This window comes from Lepidochelys kempii, chromosome 1, assembly GCF_965140285.1.
Source record: "Lepidochelys kempii isolate rLepKem1 chromosome 1, rLepKem1.hap1, whole genome shotgun sequence".
Lineage (NCBI taxonomy): Eukaryota > Metazoa > Chordata > Testudines > Cheloniidae > Lepidochelys > Lepidochelys kempii.
The window spans coordinates 62,021,883-62,043,551 of NC_136380.1; the positions used below are offsets into that span (position 1 = coordinate 62,021,883).

At 42.1% G+C, this 21,669-nt stretch overlaps 1 protein-coding gene across 1 annotated transcript in view; it reads right to left on the reverse strand.

Annotated features, from left to right (window-relative positions):
* The window catches only part of LACC1 (laccase domain containing 1), a 54,867-nt gene that overhangs the window by 8,729 nt on the left and 24,469 nt on the right, over window positions 1-21,669 (reverse strand). The gene's annotated exons all lie outside the window — the stretch shown is intronic.

Sequence of the window (21,669 nt, forward strand, 5' to 3'; positions counted from 1 at the left end):
TGAAAAAGGCATGTCCACTGAGGATATTTTTACAAGTGACAGCCCTGGCTCCGCCAACTCCCAGGAGAGATGTCAGTTTCTAACGTGTTATCCTACTACATACGCCCGGCCTTTTCTTACACCTGTGCAAAAAGAGAACCCGGAGGAGGATCAGTTCCACTCCAATCGCTGCCTAGGTGTGTTTTGTGTAACCCTGGTTTCTGTTTCTTTTCTAACAATAAGCCGCAGCTGCTGCTTCAGGGAACCAACAAGGCAGTATTTCATGTTATATCCATTTAGAAATGACACACTCTTTCCATTTTGGGCCTTTCATGTAGTAATCCACCCACAGATAGACTGTATACACAAACACACACATTACCCGGCGGCTGAGACTTGCTACAGAAATTGATAGTAAGCTGTTGTTGTTTTAATTATGAGCTGGCTTCCTTAATTAAAACTATGCCACAGGTCATTTACTGTAGTACAGAGTCCATGAACATTCAAGCTGGGCTGTGTTCTGGAATTGCAAAATTCTCATTAGCATAGTATTGGCTGCAAGTGAAGTGTACTCATCTGAAATTCTTTACAAAGGAATGTAAATTAGCATCAGTGGCCTCAGTGTATTATTGACACAGTGAATTATTTTGCTGACTAGAAGTGAAAATGAGCAATGCAAGATGGAAATCATATTTGCAGCTCAGACTACACTAACTGTTTGCTATAAGGATTTGTATGGGTCTGTCCATAGATAGAGAACTCCCAGATTATCTTCTTCACTATATTATCAGGTTTCAGAGTAGCAGCCGTGTTAGTCTGTATCCGCAAAAAGAAAAGGAGGACTTGCGGCACCTTAGAGACTATTTGTTAGTCTCTAAGGTGCCACAAGTACTCCTGTTCTTTTTACTATATTATCAGTTCTGGATGTTGCAATTCCTTGTTGCAAGGGCAAAGACAGGGAATCTGTGTACACTGTAGTAATGACTGAGTATAAAAATGCTTTATAATGCCTTGTTAATTTGGTTTCTTTTTATAGCACAAAAACTCATACTAGGATTAGACCTAGGAGAATCGGTTTTGAACCCTATTCTAACAAAAGGATTTTACCCAGACACATTGCCTCCCCAGTCAAATCATGTGAGCACCCAGTTTGGCTACAGCCTGGTATAAATTGTGCTTTAGAATGGTTTTTAACTTTGGCTATGACATGAGTACAGAAAGGCCTCGAGACCAGATAAGCCAATTAGTTGATGCTGAAATGGAGGCCATCCTTCTGGGATGGAAGATTCAGCATCAAAACTGGCATGAAGCTGCCTGATGGGTAAGAAGTGGGACCACTAGCTGAATACCCACAGACAGGCAATTGCCAGAGGATGTTGTGAAGGCCAAGACTATAACAGTGTTCAAAACAGAACTAGGTAAGTTCATGGAGGATAGATCCATCAATGGTTATTAGCCAGGATGGGCAGGATGTTGTCCCTAGCCTCTGCTTGCCAGAAGCTGGGAATGAGTGACAGGGGATGGATCACCTGATGGATTGCCTGTTCTGTTCATTCACTCTAGGGCATCTGGCATTGGCCTCTGTCAGAAGACAGGATACTGGGCTCGATGGACCTTTGGTCTGACCCAGCATGGCCGTTCTTATGTTCCACGCTCAAAGAGAACAACATGGGGAAGACACACCCATAGCATTTCTAGTTTGCCTACAAGGTCTGCAGAATATTTTCCACACCGTTCTCATAGTATCCCTTCCATAGCCACGAGGAGAGTAAAATGTCTCCTTCACATTTTTCAGTGCTTTACACTTTTGTGAGCCTTCCTGAAAAGATCACAAACAATTAGTGAAACAAAAACTCCACCCTGGGAGACAGGTTAGTGGTATCCCCATTGCAGAGGTGGAGAAACCAGGGTGCAAACAGGCAAAAAATCTGACCGAGTCACACAGGAAGTCCTTGACACAGCCAGGAATAGAAACCAGGAGTTCTGCCCCTCAGTCCCTTGTTCTGACTCTCAGATCACACAGTGGTTGTGTATGTAATGGCTATAGCAATATACAATTTCGGGGACTATATTGTCATCAATTAATTTCCTACAGGAGACTGTTGGTTTAGATAGTAGAGCCCATCTCTTCCTGGATAATTGTTTCACCAGGACACTCCCCTTCTGATCAAAAGCCAAACCCATGGCCTGGGGGGTTGCACTACAGCAGCCATATGGGAAACTCAGTTGCAAATTAAGGATTTAGATTCCTGATGGTAGATGGGAATACTGCACAACCAGGACTTCAAGCTCATGAGGAAAATTATTACAGTATTCCACTGTCCTGGGCCAAAATGCTACTTTTACAAAAGTGATAGGGCAGTGGTAGTTTATAAGGGTGAGGAAGGGGGACAGTGAGTGACAGGGAAAGTCCTGTTTTTCTCTAGGAGTGAAACTGGCTGGTTCTAAAGGGTGACTTTGCTAGCATTCTTAACTGGAGGAAGACTAGCAACTCAGGGCTGTCCCTAGCAAAGAGAATACACTAAAATGTGTGAAAATGGCCAGGGATTCTCAGGTCCACAGGCATTTTTACCCAAATCTAGATATCTAAGGTACTTATATTGCCCCCATTACTGTGGTATTTGAGTGCCTCACAACACCTGTGTGATGTAGGGCCGCGCTATTATTCCCATTTTAGAGATAGGAAACTGAGGCACAGAGAGACTAAAAGACTTATACAGGAAGTCTATGGCAAAGAAGGGAATTCAATCCAGGTCTCCCAAGTTCCAGGTTAGCACACTAAGCACTGAGTCATCCTTCCTCTCGTGGAAGTGAAGAATAACTATAGCCAAAATGCCAAATCCCCAAATGCTGCCAAATCCCATCTCGAATAGTTTGCAGAGAGCTTTTTTTTTAAGGGTTCAACCAACTTCTGGGAAGTAAAAATGTTTCCCTTTGAACTTCTGATGGGATATCACGTGTATGTTTTCTGACAGCTCCCATTAAAGTAGCTTTCCCAGACACACCTCTACTTACAAACCTCCATTTGCTCCTGGTCCCCAGTTATTATTACTTTGATAATTCAACAGCGACATCTTGGGATCAACAATTGTTTGATCTTCAGGGTTAGAATACAAAGAAGGTACATGCTGGGAAACATCTCCAAGGAACATCTAAGCAGCACGATAGGAGACCATGAGCTGAGAAAGAGCCCTGTTGCTCTTCCAGGATTTGAATATATTTTGCATTCTGTGGTTTCACAGCATGTATCCTGTTTTTACTGCAAACAAATATTTACATTAGTTAGAATGAAACTGAGAGAGGGTTATACAGAATATATACCATACAGCCTTCCTCCTATGCACTCACCAGTCCTTTCACTTCAAACTCCATGCTAAAAATCTAACCCTCGCTCCTCACCTCTCAGCAAAATAGAAGCCAGTGGATTTCAATATGCTTTGCATTAGGCCCATAATGAGTTGCCCATCACTCTGCCTTTGCTATTTTTACAAAATACAGACTATTTAGGGCCTGAATTCTTCTACCCTCATTCACAATCATGGACTTATTCATGGACTTACTCCTGTGAGTAAGTGCTACTCGATGTGCATAAGGCCTTTTCTAGTATACTATGACATATCATAAGTAATTAAAGGCAAATTATGATAATTTTCAAAGTACATTAACAAAATGTGTTTGGTCATGATTTATTCTTGCTTTTATATAATGTTTAATTGCTTAAACGCTAATTTGCAAAATTAATTTGAAATGGGTCCTCCCCAACATTAGTGTGGTTCTCATTGTTCGTAGATTTCAAGGCCAAGGACCATTTGATCATCTTGTTTGACCTGTGTAACACAGCTGACCAAATTTCGTCCATGTACTTCCCTAGTGAGTCTAACAACTTGTGTTTGAACACAGCTGATCTTTCAAATGGACAACCAATCCTGGTCTGAAGACTTCAAGAGATGAGGAATCCACTAACTCCCTTCGTAGTTTGTTCCCGTGCTTAATCACCCTCACTGTTAAAAATTTGTGTCTCATCCTTCTTCGGAAAGGACCTCTGTCATGATGCCTCTAAGAAAAGAGCCAGTTAAGGATGACTAGATTGAGTGGGAATTGGAGGTAGATAAACCAAGAGTCAGTTATTTTCAATAACCCTCTGCCAAAAAGCATATTAAAATTCTTGGTGTTGACTCTTGCCCTCTGCGCTCATACATCTATTTGTGTCTCTTGTCTATTTTAGTTTGTCAGCAACTTGGGGAGGAACTGTCTTATGCTCTGGGTAGTGCCTAGCACAGCAGGGCCATGATCTGCTTGGGGCCTCTCGGCATTACAGCAACATAAATGTGAAATAATGAAAACATGGACAAAGGGCTCCTACGCTCAGAGGCACATTTTCAGGAACAGGGAGGAAGACAGACAGGACATTTCCCTCCACAATTTTCAGTTGGGGAAAAGCCCTTGGTATGGGGGGAAGATAATGGGGACCGGAAACAGATGCCCTGGGGGAGGCTGAAGTGGAGATTACAAAGAGCACCTGGCATGAGAGATGCCAGGGGTGGCTGATACAAAACCCTCAATGTGGAGCAGTGAATGGCTGAAGGGACAATACAGGGTCCCTGATATTGTGGAATGGGGGGTGGGGAACAAAGGGGTGCATCCAGCTTTTTGTCCCCCCCAAAAAAACTGTTGCATCAGAATTGCTCTGCCTTTTTCCTCATGAATGAATGGCTTATAACCAAAGAGATTTCATCCCATCAATATGAAATCTACCCAGATCGAGCAGTCTTTGTTCAGTTCACTGAAATTAATGAGCTTTTCCAGAGTAAAGAAGGGCACATGATTTCACCCATGGTGTCCCTCCAAGAACTGCGCCACCAGTAATGACTTTGTTCTGATTTGCAGAGGTAGAAAGGAGAGAGAAGGCCAGGCCCACTTTGCTCTCAAAGCACATAGCGCATGGAAAATCAGCCTACCTGGTTTTAGATGAAGGCCCAACAGCACGCTCCCCAAAGGCATTGCACCTGCCTGAGACCCAGTGTCTCCCAGAGCACGCATTGTAGCACTGCACCTCCACTCCACAGCCAGCGTGAGGCTGTGACTTAAATCCCAGTCAACCACACTCACATCAGTAATTGCCATTAATTGCTTAACTAGGGTCACGCATCAAGTCATTTGGTGGGGAAGGAATCCACATCCTGAGGCTCCTACTAAATATATGAAAAGCTAAACAACAGTTTCATATGTGAGATTGACAAAACCCTCTTGTTTTACACATGTTTTGTGTAAAGCTGTAATGTCAATGGTTTTTGCAGCAAAAAAATGTTTAGTCATCTCTTGGCTGACTTCTCCAAAATATCCATTTGGCACACAAGAAAATTAGCAAAGCTAAACATGTCAGTTTTGCCTGACTCTCTAAGGGCTGAAAGGAGAAAGCAGGGAGAGGTGGGGAAGAAAAAGATAGAGACTCTCCAAATATAAATAGTAACATCTAATGCATTACCAAGGAGACCATTTGGACTAGAATTGGCCCAAAGAGATGGGAACATGAATTTAAAAAATTGGCATTGTTTCGGTTTCTTGGGGTTGAAATTTCCCATTTTTCATAAGATAAATTTTAGTAAATTTTATACAAACATCTCTTTCAAAAAAATGGTTGTTTATCAAACACCTTCTGTTCAGTTATAGAAACCCACAACATTTGCAGTGAATGACCATTTAACTAACGATTTCAAAATTGATTTTGATAAAAAAACAGTCAATGAAAAATATTGTGGAAAATTTTGCAAAAAAAAAAAAATTTTAATAATGATGATAAATTTCATGACAAGTTTTATTTTTGGAAAAAAGAGGTCATTTTTATGGGGGGGAGGGAGGAAGTGGGGAAAATTTCAACCAGCTCCGAATCTGATCATTATGGAAGATGGAGTCACAAAGTTCCCATTTTAAAAGAAATTGTTCTCCGTCCAACACTTTTTGACTCAGATCCTCAAATGCTGTAAAATCATCCTCAGACCTTATACACTGCTATATTGTAAGTTACACCCAGAATCTTCTACACTTCTAGGGCCCACTCTGAAAGTGGTGTTCTTTCTCTGTCTAAAGACTTCCCCAGCGCTGTTTGAGAAGCTTTCAGTGGAAATAGCCTAAGATAATGTAATGCTCTTATAGTGTTTCCCTAAGGTAAAACATAATAAAAAATACCAGGAGAGGAATTAATGCATTCTGAAATACCGTCAGAGTGCAGGTGAAACTCCTGTGATGGCACAGATTATTTTGCAGTATCTGTTAAGCATTCCTGGACAGACAGTGCCACTCAGTGGATCATGCTGGGCGTTGCAAGATCTGCTGTGTAAATACCATTACCAGTGTCAGCAGCTAAAAACAAAGGGACCAGTGCAATGCTGTAATGTGAAATGATCATGTCTCTGCATTTTGATCCTAGTGCATACACAATCAAGTCTTGTGTTTGGGCCTGATCATACCAGGTGCTAAGCTCTGCCAGGACTGGAGAGGACCAAGCACTTTGCAGGAGAAGCCCAGCCCCTCGCAGGATTGGGCCCTATTGCTGGACAAGACAACAATCCTGGGGCACTAAGAAGTCTGGCTGGACTTTTTTAATTGGCTGCTGCACAAATCAAGGGGTGCTTCAAACGCCATCCCACTTTCAGGAATGAAAAGTGGGTCAATGACTCTGGGGTTCACAATCTGCTTGATGCCTACAAGGATGGTAATGCATAGGAATGCTAATGGGCCCCCTCCTGAGAGGTGCCCAATGCCTCCTGCAAGTTAACAGGAGGTGAGAGCAGTGAGACTCTCAGATGCTCAGCTCCTATATGTGGATTGCCTGCCATTGAGAACTGAATTTTATACACTCATAAAATACATTATCAAGAGGTCAAATAGCTCCAGTGTTTTGGCCCATACAGAGCCTGTGAGGGCTGAGCCAGTGGAATGCTGTTTCCTTTGCCACTTGACCATGGCAATTAATAGATGGAAATGGATTGTGCCTGTTTAGGTGTGGATGGGATGCCTAAGGACTCTTTTAGGCTGTGTCATTAGTCTGGTCCTAGACAGACTTGTTTTCCTTAGAAGACCGATGGAAATGAAGGGAGATTATTCCCTTTTTACCTACTAGGGGATATGATAAGAAGTTTGGATTCTGCTGTTTGTAGGAACTTCTGCTTCATAAATTAGGGACAAGCAGACACCACATTATACTAAAACTGACACAAATAGGCAGGCTGAGGAGGCAGTGAGGTCCTAGTCACCAGGGCACAGTATTAAGGGTCAGGAAACCAGGGTTCTGTTCCCAGCTGTGTTACTGACCTGGGGGACCCTGGGCAAGTCACTTCACTTCCTTGTGCCTTGGTTTCCTCCACCATTTTCTCTCTTGTCTATATATAGTGTTAGCTCTTCAGGGCAGGGGCTGTCTCTGGCTACGTTTTTGTATAACACCTAGCACAATGCGGCACCAGGATTGGTTGAGATTTCTACCATAATACAACAGTATTAGTAGCAGATCGTAAATATAACGAGAAAAAGCTACAACAAATGCAGGGTGCAGGATAAACATTCACCTATATCGCAGTGGCAAAGGGAATGAAACAAGAAGCTTTCCTCCACTCCAGCAAAGAGAGAGTCTCCAGGGAGAGCCCAGAGAGGATGATTCTCAGGCTACTCGACATATCAGAGAACACCATCCATTAGAATCATAGAATCATAAAATATCAGGGTTGGAAGGGACCTCAGGAGGTCATCTAGTCCAAACCTCTGCTCAAAGCAGGACCAATCCCCAACTAAATCATCCCTGCCAGGGCTTTGCCAAGGGCTCCAGTCATTGTGGAATAAGCGGCACTCATTTTTCTACAGTCAACCCCTGAATCTACAAATTAATACTGTGCGATCATTGTATTAGCTGCTCCAGTGCCCACCTGCCCCTCCCTCTCCTTTAAAAGTGACTGAAGTGAAGCCCAGAGGCGTTTAACTGCAACTTAACTGTGCACTCTGTGGAGAGTGGATCTACTGTCACAATACAATGCAGATTCCACACATGCTACCCATTCTTCAGAGGTCTCTTCATCACAGAAAATGAAACTCATTAGTATGGAGTTCAGTGGAATTTCACCAGCCATTCTTTTGGCATTCGCTCAGGTTTTTCCTTCTCTCTTAGCTGCTTGTGTCCCTTTTAGAGGACTAAATATTATCCTGCAGCCTCTTGAAATATCCTACAAAAAGACACAGAAAACTTGAAGTAATAATTCGAGAGAGCAGACCTGATTCTGCTGTCATGTACACCAATGTAAATCAGGAGTAAGTCCACTGACCTAGATAGAGCTATACCAGTGCAACTGAGACCACCAATATTTTGGATCATTCCTGTGTAAGGCCCCGATTCTGCAAACACTCACTATCAAGGCATACTGATTACCACCATAAGTAATCCCATGGAATTCAATGGGACTCTTCCTGGTATGCCCAGGAGTGTTTTCAGTATCTAGTTCTAACACTGTCGTGCTTTTAATCTGGGAAGCCTCCCCATTTTTTCTGCGGAACTCAACAAATGTTCCCGCCTCTCTTCTACCAGCCGTAGGCACCATCTTTCTTTCCAGGTGCAGATCTCAGCCTGGCTTTGGCAAGAGCGGAGCAGTCAGGGCCTTTCATGGCCTCCATGATTTATTTCTTCTGCAGGAGCAGCGTAGCCAGAATGCTGAGGTCGCTCCTGAATCTGAGGTCTCTGCACGAACAGTGCAACAGAGATGTGGCACGTGGCATGTCTCTTTCTTACCTGTCATGCTATTTCAGCACGGATTCTGGAAATAAATTCATCCCACTCTCTTGGCTGCCGTGCCGTGAAAGATCACTGGCAAACAAAGACTGCAGTGAATGTATATGTCAATGCAATCATCATATCAATCAGAGGAAATAAAAAGGGGATACATAGCCCTGCTCTGATTTCCTCACCAAAACACACAGAATTTGTTGAAAATGTTCACAAAAAGTAAGCATTCAGAATCTGATTATCTGCACCAGAAACCTGATTCTAAAACTTATTCCCATGCCATCATGCGGGTTGTTGGCACCCTTTTTACATGCCATGGGGAGGATTCCGTTTCCCCTGCAACACCTACATTACTGCCTCATGCAAAGAGCGTTGATTGAGGATTTGCAAGGGGATCAAAATTTCAGCCAAGCCTTTTTCCTGTAGCATTTGCCATTGCTCCAGCAGGTTTCCCTGATGCAGTTTGCGATAACTGGTTTAAAAAGCAGGAGAGCTTTTGGAATGCAGTCCAAGTAAAGTTTTCTGTTTTTTTCTGTTACATCAGTTAACAAAAAGACAGTGTTCTCTGTCCCCAACTGACTCTTCTTAACTGAATTCTCCTTCCCTGCAGTTGTCTCTAGTTATTAGATCATGCATGCCTGGGTTTACATAACAGAGCAGAGCTGGATGTGAGTGAGAGCCACCCACACAAAGAATGAAAACTGTCCACAGTGGAGATGTTAATATATGAAAATCAGGCTACCTCCTGTATGTGTGTTTATCCAGCTACATACACACAGCGAACGCTAGCTAGACAAACACAGATACTGTAGATATAGCTCTCTCTCTCTAGTGCACTCTCAGGCATATGCATGCATGCATGAACAGTACATCTTTTTTCTTGATATAGAGTATATCTTTTGCACAGACACAGAGGAGAGGAAAACAGTCAAAACTAGCAACATGTGACTGCAAAACCACGCAAATTCATAGGCAGGTCTAGAACATGAGGCTACCTTTAAATCATTTTTTGAAATTGACTAGTTTTCAATGTAACAGTATTCTCCCCAACCCCCCTCCTTCTCCTTTATTTTTTTCTGGCAAAGGCTAGTCTGTTTTCTAAACCTTGGAACAAATTCTACCTTATTTACACTCACACAATTTAACTATTTTCTATGGCATTTGCACAAGTACAGGGCCACATTCTGCTCTCATTACACCCATTGACTCAGTGGGTTGCATTTGAGGGCTGAATTTGGCATTCGCTGTGAAAATCACAATGCTGTATCACACATCTGTCTGTGGTAGACCACCTGCTTTAGGAGCTACATCGGAAGCACACATGTGTGAGTCCAATTAATCCCACCCCAGTGGATGCTGCATGGTGTGTCTTTCTAACTGGCCAGCAATCAACCCTCTGGCCAAGGCCTCTTGGCTGTTTCGTATCCTTTTGGGGGTCTCAGGTGAAACAACAAAACAGGACACACACAGCAAATGAGGTTAAACAAAAGAAATGAAAAGAGAAACCTGTAAGCAGCTCCCTCCAGGATAGGGGCCTCTCTTGCTACTAAGGGCCCTGGGAGCATCACTGTCCACTTCAGAGTTCACTGGGCTCCAGTGCAAATCTCAGCCACGTCCCACAAGGGTAGGGGCTCTGCAGGCTGTCAGCCCTTTCTTAGGGGCTGGAGAAGTTCAACAGCCTGCTCCCTTCCCTGGGTTGCCCCAGCTGAGTGGAGTTCCCTCATTTTAATTCTTCCTCCAGTCCTGGCACGATCCACAGGTGCAGAGGGGCAGGTCTACTCCAGCCCAAAGCAGTTCCTTAATTCCTTTCATGCCAGTGCATGGTTTATCTATGCCATCAAATTCTGCCATCTGCCATACATTTAAAAGTAGTTTATATTCTCTAATAGAGGATAGCTCACTGTGCTTTGAGAAACACAACTCTGTGCATGCACATTGAGACTACTGGCATGAGAATGAACCAGCCAGCAGGAGGAAGCGTTTCAGAATTGGCCTCCTGTTCGGTGCTATTACCTGCTCACACAAGTTGCATAACTTGTATGTACAACTGATGCACAAAAAGTGTGTGTCTGTGTGTGTATGGGAACGAAGTTGCTTGCTCAGAAGTGGAGAATTCCTTTCCAAAATAAGGCCACTTGTACACTACCTTTTGTGATAGGTTACAGTGCCTGGGTCTGTTTTACACACTGTACTTTGCTATAAATATTGAATGTTTTGAGCTGGGTATGAAGGTAGGGGTTCATTGTGTTTCTCTCACATAAAAATTGCTTTTCAGTGGTTTAAGAACATAAGAACGGCCATGCTGGGTCAGACCAAAGGTCCATCTAGCCCAGTATCCTGTCTGCCGACAGTGACCAATGCTAGGTGCCCCAGAAGGAATGAACAGAACAGGCAATCATCAAGTGATCCATCCCCTGTCACTCATTCCCAGCTTCTGGCAAACAGAGGCTAGGAACACCGTCCCGGCCCATCCTGGCAAATAGCCATTGATGGCCCTATCCTCCATGAATTTATCTAGTTCTTTTTTGAACCCTGTTATAGTATTGGCCTTCACAACATCCTCTGGCAAAGAGTTCCACAGGTTGACTTTGCGTTGTGTGAAAAAATACTTCCTTTTGTTTGCTTTAAACTTGCTGCCTATTAATTTCATTTGGTGACTCCTAGTTCTTGTGTTATGAGAAGGAGTAAGTAGCATTTCCTTATTTACTTTCTCCATACCAGTCATGGTTTTATAGACCTCTAGCATATCCCGGCTTAATTGGCTCTTTTCCAAAATGAAAAGTCCCAGTCTTATTAATCTCTCCTCGTACGGAAGCTGTTCCATACTCATAATCATTTTTGTTGTCCTTTTCTGAACTCTTTCCAATTCCAATATATCTTTTTTGAGATGGGGTTGACCACAACTGCATGCAATATTCAAGATGTGGCCGTACCATGGATTTATATAGAGGCAATATGATATTTTCTGTCTTATTATCTATCCCTTTCTTAATGATTCCCAACATTCTGTTCACTTTTTTGACTGCCACTGCACATTGAGTGGATGTTTTCAGAGAACTATCCTCAATGGCTCCAAGATCTCTCTCTTGAGTGGTAACAGCTAATTTAGGCCCCATCATTTTATATGTATAGTTGGGATTATGTTTTCCCATGTGCATTACTTTGCATTTATCAACATTTAATTTCATCTGCCATTTTGTTGCCCAGTCACCCAGTTTTGAGAGATCCTTTTGTAGCTCTTTGCAGTCTGCCTGGGACTTAACTATCTTGAGTAGTTTTGTATCAGCTGCAAATTTTGCCACCTTACTGTTTACCCCTTTTTCCAGATCATTTATAAATATGTTGAATAGGACTGGTCCCAGTACAGACCCCTGGGGGATACCACTATTTACCTCTCTCCATTCTGAAAACCGACCATGTATACCAACCTTTTGTTTTCTATCTTTTAACCAGTTACCAATCCATGAGAGGACCTTCCCTCTTATCCCATGACACCTTACTTTGCTTAAGAGCCTTTGGTGAGGGACCTTGTCAAAGGCTTTCTGAAAATCTAAGTACACTATATCCAGTGGATTCCCCTTGTCCACATGCCTGTTGACCCCCTCAAAGAATTCTAGTAGATTGGTGAATCGTGATTTCCCTTTACAAAAACCACATTGACTCTTTCCCAACAAATTATGTTCATCTATATGTCTGATGATATTGTTCTTTACTATAGTTTCAACCAGTTTGCCAGGTACTGAAGTCAGGTTTACTGGCCTGTAATTGCTGGGATCACCTCTGGAGACCTTTTAAAAAATTGGCGTCACATTAGCTATCCTCCAGTCATTCAGTACAGAAGCTGATTTAAATGATAAGTTACAGACTATAGTTAGTAGGTCTGCAATTTCACATTTGAGTTCCATCAGAACTCTTGGGTGAATATCATCTGGTCCTGGTGACTTATTACTTATGACTTATTATTTATCAGTTTGTTCCAAAACCTCCTCTAATGACACCTCAATCTGGGACAGTTCCTCAGATTTGTCACCTAAAAAGAATGGCTCAGGTTTGGGAATCTCACATTCTCCACTGTGAAGACTGATGCAAAGAATTCATTTAGTTTCTCCGCAATGGCTTTATCATTCTTGAATGCTCCTTTAGCATCTAGATTGTCCAGTGGCCCCACTTGTTGTTTAGCAGGCTTCCTGCTTCTGATGTACTTCAATTTTTTTTTTTTTTGCTATTACTTTTTGAGTCTTTGGCTAGCTGTTATTCAAATTCTTTTTTGGCCTTCCTAATGATATTTTTACACTTCATTCGCCAGACTTTATGCTCCTTTCTATTTTCCTCACTAGGATTTAACTTCCACTTTTAAAAGGATGCCTTTTTGTCTCTCACTGCTTCTTTTACTTTGTTGTTCAGCCACCGTGGCACTTTTTGGGTTCTCTTATTATGTTTTTTTAATTTGGGGTATACATTTAAGTTGAGCCTCTATTATGGTTTCTTTAAAAGGTTTCCATTCAGCTTGCAGAGATTTCACTTTTGGCACTGTACCTTTTAATTTCTGTTTAAACTAACCTCCTCATTTTTGTGTAGTTCCCCTTTCTGAAATTAAATACTACAGTGTTGGGTTGCTGTGGTGTTTTTTCCCGCCACAGGAATGTTAAATTTAATTATATTATGGTCATTATTACCAAGTGGTCCAGCTATATTCACCTCTTGGACCAGATCCTGTGCTCCACTTAGGACTATATAAAGAATTGCCTCTCCTCTTGCAGGTTCCAGGACTAGTTGCTCCAAGAAGCAGTCATTTAAGGTGTCAAGAAACTTTATCTCTGCATCCTGTCCTGAGGTGACATGTACCCAGTCAATATGAGAATAGTTGAAATCCCCCATTATCACTGAGTTTTTTATTTTAATAGCCTCTCTAATCTCCCTGAACATTTCACAGTTACTACCACCATTCTGGTCAGGTGGTTGGTAATATATCCCTATTGCCATATTCTTATTTTTAGAGCATGGAATTACTATCCATAGTAATTCTGTGGTACAGTTCGATTCATTTAAGGTTTTAACTTCATTTGATTCTACGCTTTCTTTCACACATAGTGCCACTCCCCCACCAGCAAGACCTGTTCTGTCCTTCTGATATATTTTGTACCCTGGTATTACTGTGTCCCATTGATTATCCTTATTCCACCAAGTTTCTGTAATGCCTATTATATCAATATCCTCATTTAATACGAGGCACTCTAGTTCACCCATCTTATTATTTAGATTTCTAGCATTGGTATATAAGCCCTTTAAAAACTTGTAACTTTTTAGCTGTCTGCCATTACATGATGCAATTGAATGGGACTCTTTTTCATTTGACAGTTTCTGATCAGACCCTACCTGTATTTTATCATTTTCCATCCTCTCCTCTTTACTAGGACATACAGAATCTCCATTAATAGATCCTCCCCTTAGGGGTGTCTCTGTCAGAACCACATGCTCTTCCGCACCCATTGGCTTTCCCCAGCCCTTAGTTTAAAAAACTGCTCTATGACCTTTTTAATTTGAAGTGCCAGCAATCTGGTTCCATTTTGGTTTAGGTGGAGCCCATGCTTCCTGTTTAGGCTCCACCTTTCTTCACGTGCTTGTGCCCTCTCCACTCAGGTAGCATAGTGGATGACAACTACACCAGTGTGGGGTATGACTCCCAAAGACAATTCTATCACATCAAATATACATCCTCAAAAAATCAACAGACAGACATTCAGACAGGAGGAGATGTTACTGATACAACCCCGAGTGAATAGTAACTCATACACTAATGAAAAATGACATGGATTTCCTATGTATAGTTTCTCCACTTCTCTGGGATCCTCACCAAACAAATCACTGTATCCCCTAATATTCTATGCGCCATTCAGAAATTCAGTCCAGATCATAATAGCTCCAGATTTCATTGTAGCTAGATCAGGAGATGGGGAGGAAGAACTCCTAGGTTCTATTCCCATCTCTACCCATGACTTGCTTTGTTACTTTGGGCAAGTCAATTAACCTCTCATTGCCTCCATTTTCTGATTAGTATGTTAAAGTGTGTCCACCACCGAGCTATTATTACAATTCATGATGGTAAAGCACTTTGAGATCAGTGAGAGGTGCTATTACCATTAGAAGTGATTTGTATTATGGGAATGCCAAGAGACCCCAGTCAGGACCCAGGGCTTCCTTGTGCTAGGTGGCATTAAGATGTAGGTTGAGATCTTTGAAGCTCTGGAGTTTAACTACACAGAAATCCCATTAATCTCAATGGGAGGTTGCCGTGTTCATGAATCTTCTAGTCATCATAAGAACAGACGGCAAAATCTATTATGGTTGTGATGGTCCAGTGAGACTGTAGCAAAATCAGTGCCTTAGTTAGGACTGAATACGTACCAATGTGAGGGACTCAATTCCCTCCCAGAAAAGGTGGCATTAGAGGGAGGAGGAAAAGGGGCAAAGTGGAGAGACACCCAGCATTAAAGCAAAGCCCCAACGCTCAACACTATTGCCACCTACTGAAAAATCAGTAGTTCTTATTATCATGTTGAATACTCAGGGTCAGTTTGTTCAGTTTGCCAAAGAATGTATGAAATAAGGTCACCTGATCTCAGTTTGTTCACTGATTGACAAAGCCCACTGACCTTATGTGATAGGTAATGGATACATATAAAGGGTCACATATTCAGAATGTAATGATAGATAAAGATATTTGTGCAATATTATTCTTTGCACAATACTGAAAATATAGTTATATCACAGATTCCATGCCATGCTCAAAAATGAAGCTGTGCTGAAAGTCTTTCTAATTTTCCTGTTTCTCTTTTTCTAGGGCCTGGTGGCAATGTTAATATTTTTATGGTTTTTCATCTCTATATTGGATCAAAACAACAGCCTCAGGAAACCGTTTTTCAACCTTCTGTCCCCATTGTTTTCAGGTAAGAGGAGATCACACTTAATCGGCTTAATCCTTCCTGCCCAATCAGAGTACAAGCTATACTAGGTCGCATGCAAAACATCTTAAGTAACTTTTTTGAAACAAGCATCTGATTTATCTGAACCCTGTATAGGCCCTGAAGCAGTAGACCACTGGAGTGGGCCTACTCCCATGCTCAAAGATAAGCACATAGGTACGTAAGTGCTCTGCTGAATCAGGTCTGTAGTGTTCAGAGTAGTAGCCGTGTTAGTCTGTATTCACAAAAAGAAGAGGAGTACTTGTGGCACCTTAGAGACTAACAAATGTATTTGAGCATAAGCTTTCGTGAGCTACAGTATCTGTAACAAAATTCTTGAGCTCTATCAGGTATGAAAAATTCTCAACAATTGATGAAAATAAGAGTCAGTCTGGAGGTGCAGATGAGTAGTGATGGCACAGCATAATGCCAGGAGGGGAATGGAGTTCAAGGTACACAATCAGCTGTGGTGACCACAAGGTCTCCACTTCTGCTCAGTAGGTAGGATGGGCTTTGTGTCCCTCCATGATGAGCTCTCTGTTCAACCCAGCAACAGTTTTGAAGGGCTCTACACTCCAGAGAGCCCCTTTGTACTGAAATTTAGAGTACATAAGTAGTTATCGCAAATATCAAGGGACCATTCAAGGTTAAGTGGCCCATTAACACCCCTCCAGTCATAAGGGGGAAAGGAAGGGCAGGGAAAGGCAGCTTGGAGGCGGTTGTTAGTGGGTTATAGATTGTTGTCAAAAGCCATAAATCCAGTATCTCTATTCAATCCATGATTTCTAGTGTCTAGCAAAGTTATGAATTTAAGCTCTCAGGCTCATATTTTGAAAGTGTTGTGCAGATTTCCTTTAGAATGAGGACTGATAGGTCAGAGACAGTGGGATCACTCTTGAATGAACTCACAAAGGAAAACAATAAAAGAAACAAAAACACCATATCACCTGTGGGTGGACACTTTTCACAAAGCAATAACTTCACCTGAAATTGTCCCTTGAAACATGTGTTAACTACTTATGCTAAACAATCTGTTCCAACTTGTGTTTAGCTGTGACACTCTGATGCTTGGTCTACACTACAGAGTTACGTCAATGCAAAGTAGCTTACAACCTAACTCTGTGAGTGTCCATACTAAAATGTCATTCCTGCCAATAATAACTCACCCGCCTTGCCGATTTAATAACTCCACCTCCAAGAGAGACATAGTGCATATGTAACCCATGCCTGCTTGGTGTGGCACTCTGTCGCCCTCTAGTGGCACCTAGCCCAGCTAGAGATTGATGAGTCTGTTACAGCCATGTGGCTTTTAGCTCACACAGTAGAGAAGCGCAGTGTGGATATGCAAAAATTATTTAATTACAGAGGTGGCTGTACGTTGACATAATTTAGGTCGACCTAATTTTATAGTGCAAACTTGCTCTTAGTGCATTTAAGAGCTCTGTGTAAGTTTAAAAGCTTGTCTCTCTCTCAACAGAAGTCAGTCCAGTAAAAGACATTACCTAACCCACCTTGTCTCTAATCTCCTGGGACTGAGATGGCTACAACAACATTGCAGGCAAAAAAGTATTGGTATTATAATAATAATTTTATTTATTTATTTACTTATTTATTTACAGCATCCTAAAATATGCCAAACACTTAGCAGAAGATATGGGGCCAGATCCTGGGATCTGGATGAACTACACATGACACAGGTCCAGGGAGGGTGTTATAAAGGTGTCATAAAGCTCATCTTTGCCCTCCCTTGATCATGGGCTGATTGTGTATTGTGCTGGTCTCCAGGCATAAAGGCTGATCTGAGTTATGCCAGTCACCAAAAGACCCAGAGCACTTAAACAGCATCCCTAGCAATGAAAGTAGGGGATTGGAGGGATGTAAGGAAATCCCAGCCATGCCCCTTTCCCCCTTACCATGTTCATAACAAGGAAGGTAAATTTGGTGTAGGAAGATCCATAGCACGAGAGGATCCTCCTATTCTGAAGTGAACCCTCCATGGCCAACTGAACTGGGTTTACGGAGAGAACTTGGTGGTACCGTGCAAAGAGACATTGCCAAACTACAGTTTCCAGCCCAGCCTCGTTGAGCTTGCAATCTACAGAAAAGCATGACACAACACATGGATTAAGAGGAACAAAAGGGCAAGAGGGAGCAAGAAGAACAAGGGTTACAACAGCAAGGCTGTGTGGTTGTTTAGTGAGTAACATATGCATCTTAATGGGTTTTTAAGTTGTGATTCATTTTGATTGGTTCTATCTTTCTTCTTCTTCTTCTTGTCATTTTGACATATTTGTTAAAGGCCAAGAAGGTGGGAAAAGCAACAAAATAAAAACAAACAAAAACACCTCCTATAATTGCTATTTCCAGCTCATGATTTAAAACTGAAATGTAACAATAACCTGTGTTAGGTACTTAGACTAAATATGGAATCATTTAAATTTGAGAAGGCTATTGTCATGGATTAAGTTGATTTAGATCTAATCTAAGTAGAATTTCAATTTTTCTTCTCAAGCCATTCAGGCTTTTGCAGAAGTGAAGTAGGGTTGAATGATTTCACATTTACGAGAGTTCAGAGTTGCAAAACAGCTGTGACCAGAGTTCAGTGCTAACTCAGGAAATCAGTGGTTTGTCTCGCTGGGAAAGGCCAGGCAAAACACATATCGGAACTACAGTTTGATAACTGTGAGAACAAGACTATGGTTGCATAAATATGTAAATGCAACATATGAGAATGGACCAGCCAGAGAACTATTGTTTGACTGCAGGCCTAAAATATAGAAAAGAAAAGAAAAACCCTCAAAGAGTTACAATGCTCTTGTATACATTTTTAAACACTGATGCATGCGTTATGGCAGCAAAATGTGCATTTGCATGCATGCAGAATGGGTATGCATATATCATCTATGAATTTGATCTGATTAGTACCTGTGTGCTCAGAGACTGTACCCATTTGTACACTCCAGGATCTATTTTTAATTGCAAATGAGAGTTTTGCGTGCACAGTTCCCTGTTTACATATTCCCAAATGCAAAATGAGGTGCTGAAGACCTTTGGTTTAGTGGCTGGCAAAATTTAGGCCCTGATCCTGCACAAACTTGCACACATGCTTAACTTCAGTAGGAGAATTCACAGTGCATAAAGTTACATATTTGTTTTAGTCTTTGCAGGATTGAGGCCTTTGGAGCTATATTTGAAAATCTCACCCCCTTTGTTAGTACAGAATTGATGAAGTGTAGCCAAACAATACAGAAAGAAAAGGAGTACTTGTGGCACCTTAGAGACTAACCAATTTAGCTCACGAAAGCTTATGCTCAAATAAATTGGTTAGTCTCTAAGGTGCCACAAGTACTCCTTTTCTTTTTGCGAATACAGACTAACACGGCTGTTACTCTGAAACCAAACAATACAGAGTTATACTGTTAAGAATTAATGTAGAACCTAGGATGTCTTAGAATGACGGAAGATGAAGAAGAATCATTAAAAATTAGAACCGGAAGACACAGAAATTATCAGCCTCTGGAATATTTAATTTACAGTTCTTGTCCCCTAAGCATTTTTTCTCTCTTCCTTTAAATCCCTCCTTCAAAATATTTCTTATATGAAACTTTAATATGCCGGTCATGTCACTAGTATATCTCCTGAACTTCACTGTTATCTGATGTTTGTTTTCTGTCTGAGTTAATGCCCCATGTAAACGTATCAGGGCTTCAGGAGTCAATCCTTACATTTTTCAGAGTAGCAGCCGTGTTAGTCTGTATCCACAAAAAGAAAAGGAGGACTTGTGGCACCTTAGAGACTAACAAATTTATTTGAGAATAAGCTTTCGTGAGCTACAGTGGAAAATACAGTGGGGAGAGTTTATATACACAGAGAACATGAAACAATGGGTGTTACGATACACACTGTAATGAGAGTGATCAGGTAAGGTGAGCTATTATCAGCAAGAGAGGGGAAAAAAACCAAAAAACCCTTTTGTAGTGATAATCAAGGTTAGTTATTAATAGAGTTAAGCCTAAACCAAACTCCTAGATTCAAACACATCAAAACTTAAAAACAGACACTTATAACTAGGCAAACCAAAAGACAAGGCCCAAACATCCTCAAATTTGACTTCAAAACCTGGACCCAGATCCAAATGCTGAGGCTTGAATTCTCTTTACACATAATATTATTAACAACAAAATGGACAACGCTGTTTTTATTGTGTTCATTATACTAGATGATCTGTGAAACTCTCTCTCACTGAAACTACTATGTTATTAACACAACACTAATTACTACTGAAAGGAAAGCCCCTTAACTATGGGTGGGAATCTCCATTGCTTGCATAAGAAATGTTTTTATAAGCTATTTCCTCCTCAGATAAAAATCCATTTTGACACTCCCTTTTCTAAGAAGCGTACAACACATGAACAGCCTCATTACAACAGTTTGATTGCTCAGTCAAGTTGACAGCGCTAAGAGTGCTCTAGGTGAGCCTTGCTCTGCCCTGTTATTACATATTAGAGCTCCTTCAGCGTAGTCCTCCCTCTGTGAGTCTTGCATGTCAAGGATCAAATCCTGTCTCCTCCTGGGGAAGAGGGCTTGTGAGCCACTTTGCCAACAATGGGTTCTGCTGCAGCAGGGCAGAGTTACCCACTTAATGTTCCACAGAGCATGCATAGGGATGTTGCTCCTGCACTTGGCATTGCTCCACAAACCCATGGTCTTCTCCGTAGAGAATATGGTCATGTCCCCAGACCACCAGCCTGCTGGCTGTGGTGTGCAGGTGCTGCTCTTTGGTTACAAATTTACCCACACGGGAGTGGAAACTCCTTGGATTCACACTCTCTGGAAGTTTCCCCCGATTCTCTCAGGAGCAAGGTGGAGTTTGAACCACCCCTCCCTGTAGGGAGGGCAAGGTACACAACCACCAAACCCAGCTTTTGAGGGATGATGCTGAGACTTTTCTGTACAACCCTCTCCCTCTCATCTCTCCTGACAATCCTTTGATATAAAGGTTGCGAGGGCCCTCTCCAATTACTGACACTCCAGTAGAACCTCTTAAGTTGTGGGAGGTCGCAGAGTGGAACACAGAGAAGTTACAGGAGAGTGAGTGCAGGAACTTGATTGGGTCTAGCTAGCCCATGAATTGCAGGTGAAAAGCCAGCAGAACCCAACAGAACCAATCCATTCCTTTCCACCCTCTCCCTAGCACCAGGGCTGGAGCCCTGCCCAGAGGCTTCCGTGGCTTAGTGAGGAGGTCGTGCCCCCTTTTTCTGCACCCCCTAGGTACTGGCAGGATCTGCTAGGTAATGGCCTTGCTCTGCTCAGAAAGGACTGGTTTCTGCCAACCTTCTTACCTGGTGTTTTATCTTACCCCACCAATGAGCCTCTTGTTTCCAATGTCATTACTTGCAGAATAAGGTACTTCTCAGTATGAGTCAGAAAGTGGCAGAATCTGGCTCCCCGAAGCAGTAGGGAGCATAAGGCCCTGAATTAGAAGCTCCGGATTTGGTCCACAGCAAACAAGAGTAGACTCCTGAGCAATTCTAAGCTCTCAGCTCTTGAGCCAAACACACCTAATGCCACTTGCTGTTACAGCTGGCTGCAGAGAAATATTGTGGTAGAAATTCTTCCACATCTGCACAATAGGGAGGTTAGCCAAGCTGAACAAAACTGAGAGAAGTTTCTTTTTAGTATTTTCAGCCCAGAAACACAGAAAGATATGGGAAGGACAGAGGCTTACCATTCACTGCTTCCCCTGTTGTCCTAGGAAATTATTGCCAATCATCTCAGGCTCCAGCAAATCACGTAAGCAGATGCTTAGCCTTATGCCAGGATTGCATAAATGCATTGCTGGACTGGGGTCTCAGTGGTTCCTAGCAGGATAAAAACCACTGTATCCTTCCCTGCTGATGCACACCCCTTCGGGGGATGGTAGTGGGGAAAGAAACCCTTCTCACACTAGATTTGGAGATTGAT